The sequence below is a fragment of the Salmo salar genome, chromosome ssa13 (assembly GCF_905237065.1).
Source record: "Salmo salar chromosome ssa13, Ssal_v3.1, whole genome shotgun sequence".
Taxonomy (NCBI): Eukaryota; Metazoa; Chordata; class Actinopteri; order Salmoniformes; family Salmonidae; genus Salmo; species Salmo salar.
This window is the reverse complement of record NC_059454.1, coordinates 96366609-96375525: the sequence shown is the minus strand read 5'-3', so window position 1 is coordinate 96375525 and position 8917 is coordinate 96366609. Positions and strand designations below refer to the sequence as shown.

General features: G+C 45.2%; 1 protein-coding gene across 1 annotated transcript in view; it reads right to left on the bottom strand.

The window, feature by feature from the left end:
- The window catches only part of LOC106568312 (membrane-associated phosphatidylinositol transfer protein 2), a 90163-nt gene extending 81458 nt beyond the window's left edge, over window positions 1–8705 (bottom strand). Inside the window, exon 1 of the mRNA XM_045692481.1 lies at window positions 8248–8705. The gene's annotated coding sequence lies outside the window, so the exon portion shown is untranslated. The remainder of the gene's footprint in view (window positions 1–8247) is intronic.
- Window positions 8706–8917: the final 212 nt, after the last annotated feature.

The following is an 8917-nucleotide window of genomic DNA, read 5'->3' as shown; positions in this document are numbered from 1 at the left end:
CACTGGTCTGGAATCCCTGTGTTTACCCTGCTATAAATAGCCTCTCAATGGGGATGACGTGGCAACCCGTGACAGCCTCTATCTCTCCCTGACCTCGCCATCTGGGCTGGCTGGAGCAGTGGAGCTGCTGCTGCTGATGATGGTGATGATGATGTTGGAGACACTGCCTTATCGGTATGCAACGCAGAGCTGTGGCTGGATATGGCTCTACAGTACCCCCTTCTACCGCTCTCTCTCTCTCTCTCTCTCTCTCTCTCTCGCTCTCCGTCTCTCTCTTGCTCTCCTCCCTCTCTCTCTCTCCTTTCTCCATCTCTCTCTCGCTCTCTCGGAGGCCCTGCCAATCAGCCATTAATGGATGAGAAAAGATAAGAAGAGAAGTGATGGAGGAAGGGAAGAGAGGGATGGAAAGAAGGAAGAATAGAGGGGAGGGAGAGAGGGTAAGAATAGAGAGGAAAGAGGGAGGGAAGGACAGAGAGGAGAGAGAGGGAACAAAGGGCAAGAGGAAAGAGACCAAGGGAGGGAAGCGGAAGAGGAGAGGGATGGAGAGAGATAGGGGGACAGGAAGAAGGTGGGCGGCAATCAATAGTATGACTCACTGTTTCTGCGCTGGCTGCTTCCTAACAGTATTCATTAAATACAAACCTAATCATTCTGCCTTGATTATCACACACAGCAGAGAGCTCTCTCTTCATCCAGACTCTTCATAAATAACGCCAGTCATCCTGTCTGAGAGAGGAAGGGCCATTTTATAGAGAAGGAAGGAAGGAAGGAAGGAAGGAAGGAAGGAAGGAAGGAAGGAAGGAAGGAAGGAAGGAAGGAAGGAAGGAAGGAAGGAAGGAAGGAAGGAAGGAAGGAAGGAAGGAAGGAAGGAAGGAAGGAAGGAAGGAAGGAAGGAAGGAAGGGAATTTCTATGTTTTGAAACAGGCCTGTGTTAGGTGCAGCGGGGTGTAGAGGAGACTGTCTGGAGGCACCAGGTTCCCTAGAGGCCTACATACAAATAAACACACACCGAGACAGAGACACACACACACGCACAGACATTCAGATTTTGAACAGGCAGTGTTCCCCTATGGGACGGCTGCTCCCCACTGTCTGTATAGTAATTATTACCTTAAACTCCCAGAGGAAAACAGCTACTGTGTACCCTGCACACAAACACACCACTAACAAGAAATGAATAGGCGAATACACACACACACAACTGCACACACACACAGTCCCTCCTAAGCATGGTAACAGACATGCGCTCATGCTTGCACGCAGGCACGCAAACGATGCAAACCAATACTGTGACCTATAAGAAGTACACAATATATACAAAAGTATGTGGACACCCCTTCAAATTAGTGGATTCAGCTATTTCAGACACACGCATTGCTGACAGGTGTATAAAACTGAGCACACAGCCATGCAATCTCCATAGACAAAAACACTGGCAGTAGAATGGCCTTACTGAAGAGCTCAGTGACTTTCAACGTGGCACCGTCATAGGATGCCACCTTTCAAACAAGTTAGTTGGTCAGATTTCTGCCCTGCTAGAGCTGCCCCGGTCAACTGTAAGTGCTGTTATTGTGAAGTGGAAACGTCTAGGAGCAACAACGGCTCAGCCGCAAAGTGGTAGGCCACACAAGTTCACAGAACGGGACTGCCAAGTGCTAAAGCACTTAAAAATCGTCTGTCTTCAGTTGCAACATTCACTACCTAGTTCCAAACTGTCGCTGGAAGCAACATCAGCACAATAACTGTTCGTCAGGAGCTTCATGAAATGGGTTTCCGTGGCCGAGCAGCAGCACACAAGCCTAAGATCACCATGCGGAATGCCAAACGTCGGCTGGAGTGATGTAAAGCTCGCTGCCATTGGACTCTGGAGCAGTGGAAACACGTTCTCTGGAGTGATGAATCAGGCTTCACCATCTGGCAGTCTGATTGACGAATCTGGGTTTGCCGAATGCCAGGAGAACGCTACCTTCCCCAATGTGTAGTGCAAACTGTAAAGTTTGGTGGAGGAGGAATAATGGTCTGGGACTAGGCCCCTTAGTTCCAGTGAAGGGAAATCTTAACACTACAGCATACAATGACATTCTAGACGATTCTGTGCTTCTGACTTTGTGGCAACATTTGGGGAAGGCACTTTCCTGTTTCAGCATGACAATGCCCCCGTGCACAAAGCGAGGTCCATATAGAAATGGTTGGTTGAGATCGGTGTGGAAGAACTTGAATGGCCTGCACAGAGCCCTGTCCTCAACCCCATCGAACACCTTTGGGATGAATTGGAACGCCAACCGCAAGCCAGGGCTACAATCGCTCAACATCGTTGCTCGACCCCACTAATGCTCTTGTGGCTGAATGGAAGCAAGTCCACGCAGCAATGCTCCAACATCTAATGGAAAGCCTTCCCAGAAGAGTGGAGGCTGTTATAGCAGCAAAGGGGGGACCAACCCCATATTAATGCCCACAATTACTGCTTCGCATACAAGCAAGTGAATTTTATGCGTTACAGCTGGATGAGTCAACAGACATGGCGGGCCTGGTACAGCTCCTGGTATATGTCCGTTACGTTTATGGGGGGTGTCACGTCCTGACCATGGTAAGCTGTTATTTTCTATGGTAGAGTAGGTCAGGGCGTGACAGGGGGGTTTATTCTATGTGTTCTATTTCTATGTTCGTAGGTTCTAGTTTTTGTATTTCTATGTTGGTTTGTTTGGGATGATCTCCAATTAGAGGCAGCTGGTCCTCATTGTCTCTAATTGGAGATCATACTTAAGTAGGGGTTTTTCTTCCTGGGTTTTGTGGGTGATTATTTTTGAGTAGTGTTTGTTTCTCCTCTGCGTCACGGTTTGTTGTTTTGTCTTTTCGGTTATTTGATGTATTGCATAGTTTCACAGAGTAAATAAAATGTGGAACTACACAAACGCTGCACCTTGGTCCTCTCCTTTTGACAGCCGTGACAGGGGGTCAATTAAAGAAGACATCCTATTCTGCAAACCAATGGAAACCAGGACAACAGGAGAGGATATTTTTAAAGTACTGGACAGCTTTGTAACATCAAAAGGACTTTGGTGGTCAAGATGTGTTGGTATCTGTACTGAAGGCGCAAAAGCCATGACAGGGAGACATAGTGGAGTGGTAAGCAAGCAGTTGCTCCCGACGACCCCTTGAGTACACTGCAGCATCCACCGAGAGGCTCTTGCTGCCAAGGGAATGCCTGACAGCTTGAAAGACGTTTTGGACACTACAGTGAAAATGGTTCACTTTGTTAAAGCAAGGTCCCTGAACTCTCGTGTATTTTCTGCATTATGCAATGATATGGACAGCGACCATGTAACGCTGGTTATCAAGGGGCAAAGTAGTGCACGTTTTTTTGAATTGAGAGACAAGCTTAAAGTTTTCTTTACTGACCATAATTTTCACTTGTCTGACCACTTGCATGATGACGAGTTTCTCACACGACTGGCCTATCTGGGTGATGTTTTTTCTCACCTAAATGATCTGAATCAAGGATTACATGTACTCTCCACAACTATATTCAATGTGCGGGACAAAATTGAGGGTCGCTTGGATTAAGAAGTTGGAGCTCTTTGTTTGCATTAACAAGGACAACACACAGGTCTTTCCATCATTGTATGATTTTTTTTGTGCAAATGAACTCAAGCTTACGGACAATGTCAAATGTGATATAGCGAAGCACCTGAGTCAGCTGGGGACGCAATTACGCAGGTACTTTCCCAAAACGGACGACACAAACAACTGGATTCATTATCCCTTTCTCCAGTCCACTTACCGATATCTGTACAAGAGAGCCTCATTGAAATTGCAACAAGCGGTTCTGTGAAAATGTAATTTAATCAGAAGCCACTGCCAGGTTTCTGGATTGGGCTGTGGTCAGAGTATCCTGCCTGGGCAAATTGTGCTGTTAAGACACTGATGCCCTTTGCAACCACGTACCTATGTGAGAGTGGATTCTCGGCACTCACTAATATGATAACTAAATACAGGCACAGACTGTGTGTGGAAAATGATTTAAGACTGAGACTCTCTCCAATACATCCCAACATTGCAGAGTTATGTGCATCCTTTCAAGCACACCCTTCTCATTAACCTGTGGTGAGTTATTCACCATTTCTGATGAACAATTAAGGTTTTATATGTAAGATGGCTAAATAAAGAGCAAAATGATTGATTATTATTCTATCATTATTTGTGCCCTGGTCCTATAAGAGCTCTTTGTCACTTCCCACGAGCTGGGTTGTGACAAAAACTCACTCATTCTTATGTTTAATAAATGTATCGTATAGTGTGTGTGTGGCAGGCTTACAATGATGGCAAAAAACAACATTTGAGAGGGCACTGACCCTGGTGCTAGAGGGGTACGCAGCTGGAGGTTGAATGTTTGAAGGGGTACAGGACTATACAAAGTTTGGGAACCACTGGCTTAATTGATTGCGTGGGTCGAATTTGATTGACAGAAGTGTAGTGTACCGTATCAGAATGTGTTGCTGAACTCATGAGTGACATGATGTTCTATGTTTGAAGCAGCCTATAGGCATATTTATTTGGCAAGTCAGATGTGCATGGCTTCATCTCACTGTAGTAGGCTGTAGACCAGGGGTATTCAACTCTTAACGTACGAGCTCCAGAGCCTACTTGTTTTCTTTTCTACCTGTTCATTCATTTAGGGGCGGCAGGTAGCCTAGTGGTTAGAGCATTGAACTTATTTACATTTACGTCATTTAGCAGACGCTCTTATCCAGAGCGACTTATAACTGAAAGGTTGCAAGATCGAATCCCTGAGCTGACAAGGTAAAAATCTGTCGTTCTGCCCCTGAACAAGGCAATTAACCCACTGTTCCTTGGCTGTCATTGAAAATAAGAATTTGTTCTTAACTGACTTGCCTAGTTAAATAAAAAATTGCACCCACCTGGTGTCCCAGGTCTAAATCAGACCACAGTGGTGTAAAAAGTACCCAATTGTCATACTTGAGTAAAAGTAAAGATCCCTTAATAGAAAATGACTCAAGTAAAAGTCACCAAGTAAAATTCTACTTGAGTAAAAGTATTTGGTTTAAAATATACCTAAGTATCAAAAGGAAATGTAATTACTAAAATACACTTAAGAATCAAAAGTAAAAGTATAAATCATTTCAAATTTGTTATATTAAGCAAACCAGACGCCAACATTTTCTTGTTTTTTAAATTTACGGAAAGCCAGAGGCACACTCCAACATTCAGACGTCATTTACAAGCGAAGCATGTGTGTTTAGTGTGTCCTCCAGATCAGAGGCAGTAGGGATGACCAGGGATGTTCTGTGTTTAGTGTGTCCTCCAGATCAGAGGCAGTAGGGATGACCAGGGATGTTCTGTGTTTAGTGAGTCCTCCAGATCAGAGGCAGTAGGGATGACCAGGGATGTTCTGTGTTTAGTGAGTCCTCCAGATCAGAGGCAGTAGGGATGACCAGGGATGTTCTGTGTTTAGTGAGTCCTCCAGATCAGAGGCAGTAGGGATGACCAGGGATGTTCTGTGTTTAGTGAGTCCACCAGATCTGAGGCAGTAGGGATGACCAGGGATGTTCTGTGTTTAGTGAGTCCTCCAGATCAGAGGCAGTAGGGATGACCAGGGATGTTCTCTGTTTAGTGAGTCCTCCAGATCAGAGGCAGTAGGGATGACCAGGGATGTTCTGTGTTTAGTGTGTCCTCCAGATCAGAGGCAGTAGGGATGACCAGGGATGTTCTGTGTTTAGTGTGTCCTCCAGATCAGAGGCAGTAGGGATGACCAGGGATGTTCTGTGTTTAGTGAGTCCTCCAGATCAGAGGCAGTAGGGATGACCAGGGATGTTCTGTGTTTAGTGAGTCTTCCAGATCAGAGGCAGTAGGGATGAGCAGGGATGTTCTGTGTTTAGTGTGTCCTCCAGATCTGAGGCAGTAGGGATGACCAGGGATGTTCTGTGTTTAGTGTGTCCTCCAGATCAGAGGCAGTAGGGATGACCAGAGATGTTCTGTGTTTAGTGTGTCCTCCAGATCAGAGGCAGTAGGGATGACCAGGGATGTTCTGTGTTTAGTGTGTCCTCCAGATCTGAGGCAGTAGGGATGACCAGGGATGTTCTGTGTTTAGTGTGTCCTCCAGATCAGAGGCAGTAGGGATGACCAGGGATGTTCTGTGTTTAGTGAGTCCTCCAGATCAGAGGCAGTAGGGATGACCAGGGATGTTCTGTGTTTAGTGTGTCCTCCAGATCAGAGACAGTAGGGATGACCAGGGATGTTCTGTGTTTAGTGTGTCCTCCAGATCAGAGACAGTAGGGATGACCAGGGATGTTCTGTGTTTAGTGAGTTCTCCAGATCAGAGGCAGTAGGGATGACCAGGGATGTTCTGTGTTTAGTGAGTCCTCCAGATCAGAGGCAGTAGGGATGACCAGGGATGTTCTGTGTTTAGTGTGTCCTCCAGATCAGAGACAGTAGGGATGACCAGGGATGTTCTGTGTTTAGTGAGTTCTCCAGATCAGAGGCAGTAGGGATGACCAGGGATGTTCTGTGTTTAGTGAGTCCACCAGATCAGAGGCAGTAGGGATGACCAGGGATGTTCTGTGTTTAGTGAGTCCTCCAGATCCGAGGCAGTAGGGATGACCAGGGATGTTCTGTGTTTAGTGTGTCCTCCAGATCAGAGGCAGTAGGGATGACCAGGGATGTTCTGTGTTTAGTGTGTCCTCCAGATCAGAGGCAGTAGGGATGACCAGGGATGTTCTGTGTTTAGTGAGTCCTCCAGATCAGAGGCAGTAGGGATGACCAGGGATGTTCTGTGTTTAGTGTGTCCTCCAGATCAGAGGCAGTAGGGATGACCAGGGATGTTCTGTGTTTAGTGTGTCCTCCAGATCAGAGGCAGTAGGGATGACCAGGGATGTTCTGTGTTTAGTGTGTCCTCCAGATCAGAGACAGTAGGGATGACCAGGGATGTTCTGTGTTTAGTGAGTCCTCCAGATCAGAGGCAGTAGGGATGACCAGGGATGTTCTGTGTTTAGTGAGTCCTCCAGATCAGAGGCAGTAGGGATGACCAGGGATGTTCTGTGTTTAGTGAGTCCTCCAGATCAGAGACAGTAGGGATGACCAGGGATGTTCTGTTGATAAGTGCGTGAATTGGACCATTTTCCTGTCCTTTTGGGTGTCAAGGAAAATGTATGGAGTAAAGGGTACAATATTTTCTGAAGGAATGTAGTGAAGTAAAAGTAAAAGTTGTCAAAATATAAATAGTAAAGAACAGATACCCCAAAAAACAACTTAAGAAGTACTTTCAAGTATTTTTACTTAAGTACTTCACACCACTGTCAGACCATGATTAGAGGGGAATAATGAACAATGCAGTGGAAATGGTTTTGAGGTCCTGAGTTGAGTTTGAGGGCTGTAGGCTATGTTTTGGTTATTTGGATTTCCATTTGCCTTTTGTTTACTGCGTTTGTTTACTGTTTAAGAAAACGAACCTAAATATAGATTGTGTCATGCCTTTATAAACCTGATATTTTGTTTACTAGGCCTACTAGCCTACCAGGTACCGTGGTCTGTTCGCATTCATTCGTTCCATTCGCCGTTGTCAGTATTCTAAACCAAACTGTTATTCACTATTTTTGTTTGCATGCATGATTAGCTAGGCAACTACTTTCAGCTTTTAGTTGGCATTATTTTGGTTAGACTGCTGTGTGTATGGTTGCATTCACATAGGCTGTTTGTAATAGGTGAATATCTCTTGTAGCCTACATTCATTACCAAAACGGCCTCGCTTTAGTGTGCAGAGCGCTGTCCATTGTGTTGTTACAGTGCAGCAGATTGGCTCGAAATCTGTAGCCTACCTGTCACTTTAAAAGCACTCAATGATCTCAGAGTCTAGGCATTTGAACTTCATGTTTATTGTTATATAAGTAGAATTCAGTATAATTCCAATGCACCCCCCCCCCCAAAAAAATTATAAATTGATTTGCCACCTCGCCGGTTTCAAATGGACCCTTAATCACCTTTTCCTGGCGCCGGGTCTGACATTCTGATCTGTTCAATCAGCCTTATTCATTGATATGGTGTATTGTATACTTCCACAACACTATTTTGATACGCATCGTGGGGATTAAACAGTTTATACGCAATGTCCAATGAAAAATATGTGGCGTATACATGCGTATAACCTCCACTACACCACTGCATATGGCCTCAGCTCTCGAGCTGCTCGCTGTCTTCAACCAAACGCCATGTCAAGATTCTAAGAACACTCACCAGCAATGTGATGGAAACTCACTGCATTCTTCCAATGCGCTGTTCGATTTCCTGGAATTTCTCCAAATACACAGTTTATTGGCTAAGAAATTGCTTAACTATAACCAATGACACCTAAATAAAATAGCAGGCTATACTTTAGCAAGCTAACCCAGCAAATGTGCAAATAATTCTGCATCTATCCACGTATTTTGCTCCAATAGCGGCACTTCCGTCAACGCATTGAGTCCCTTTACTGTCTGCCTGACCACGACTGGCACCAAAAAGAAGACTATCTATCCCAAGACCTCTCTTCATCAAGTTCCTTTGACATAGACTATTTGTCCAGCTATTCTAGTCTGAATGCCATTCCACTTATTTGGATGTCTGCCTGCTGTTTCCCCTTTGAGAATAAAGCTGACTGCTTATGTTCCTCCGGTCTCACTGCCGTTCATTGACAGCCAAAACATTGGCATGGGCAACATTATCCTTCCATTGGAAAATGACGTAGCAAATTACCAGGTCGTGGTTGTATGCTACATGTTACGTCGCTAAAGCATTGCCAATCCTAATCATACAGTATATCCAACTTCATATACATGTCCTGTACTGTCGGCTAGACAGAAAGCGCCCCCCAGTGGCTACAGACTAATCGCAGACCTGAACGGTACCTCTACAAGGTGCTTTATAA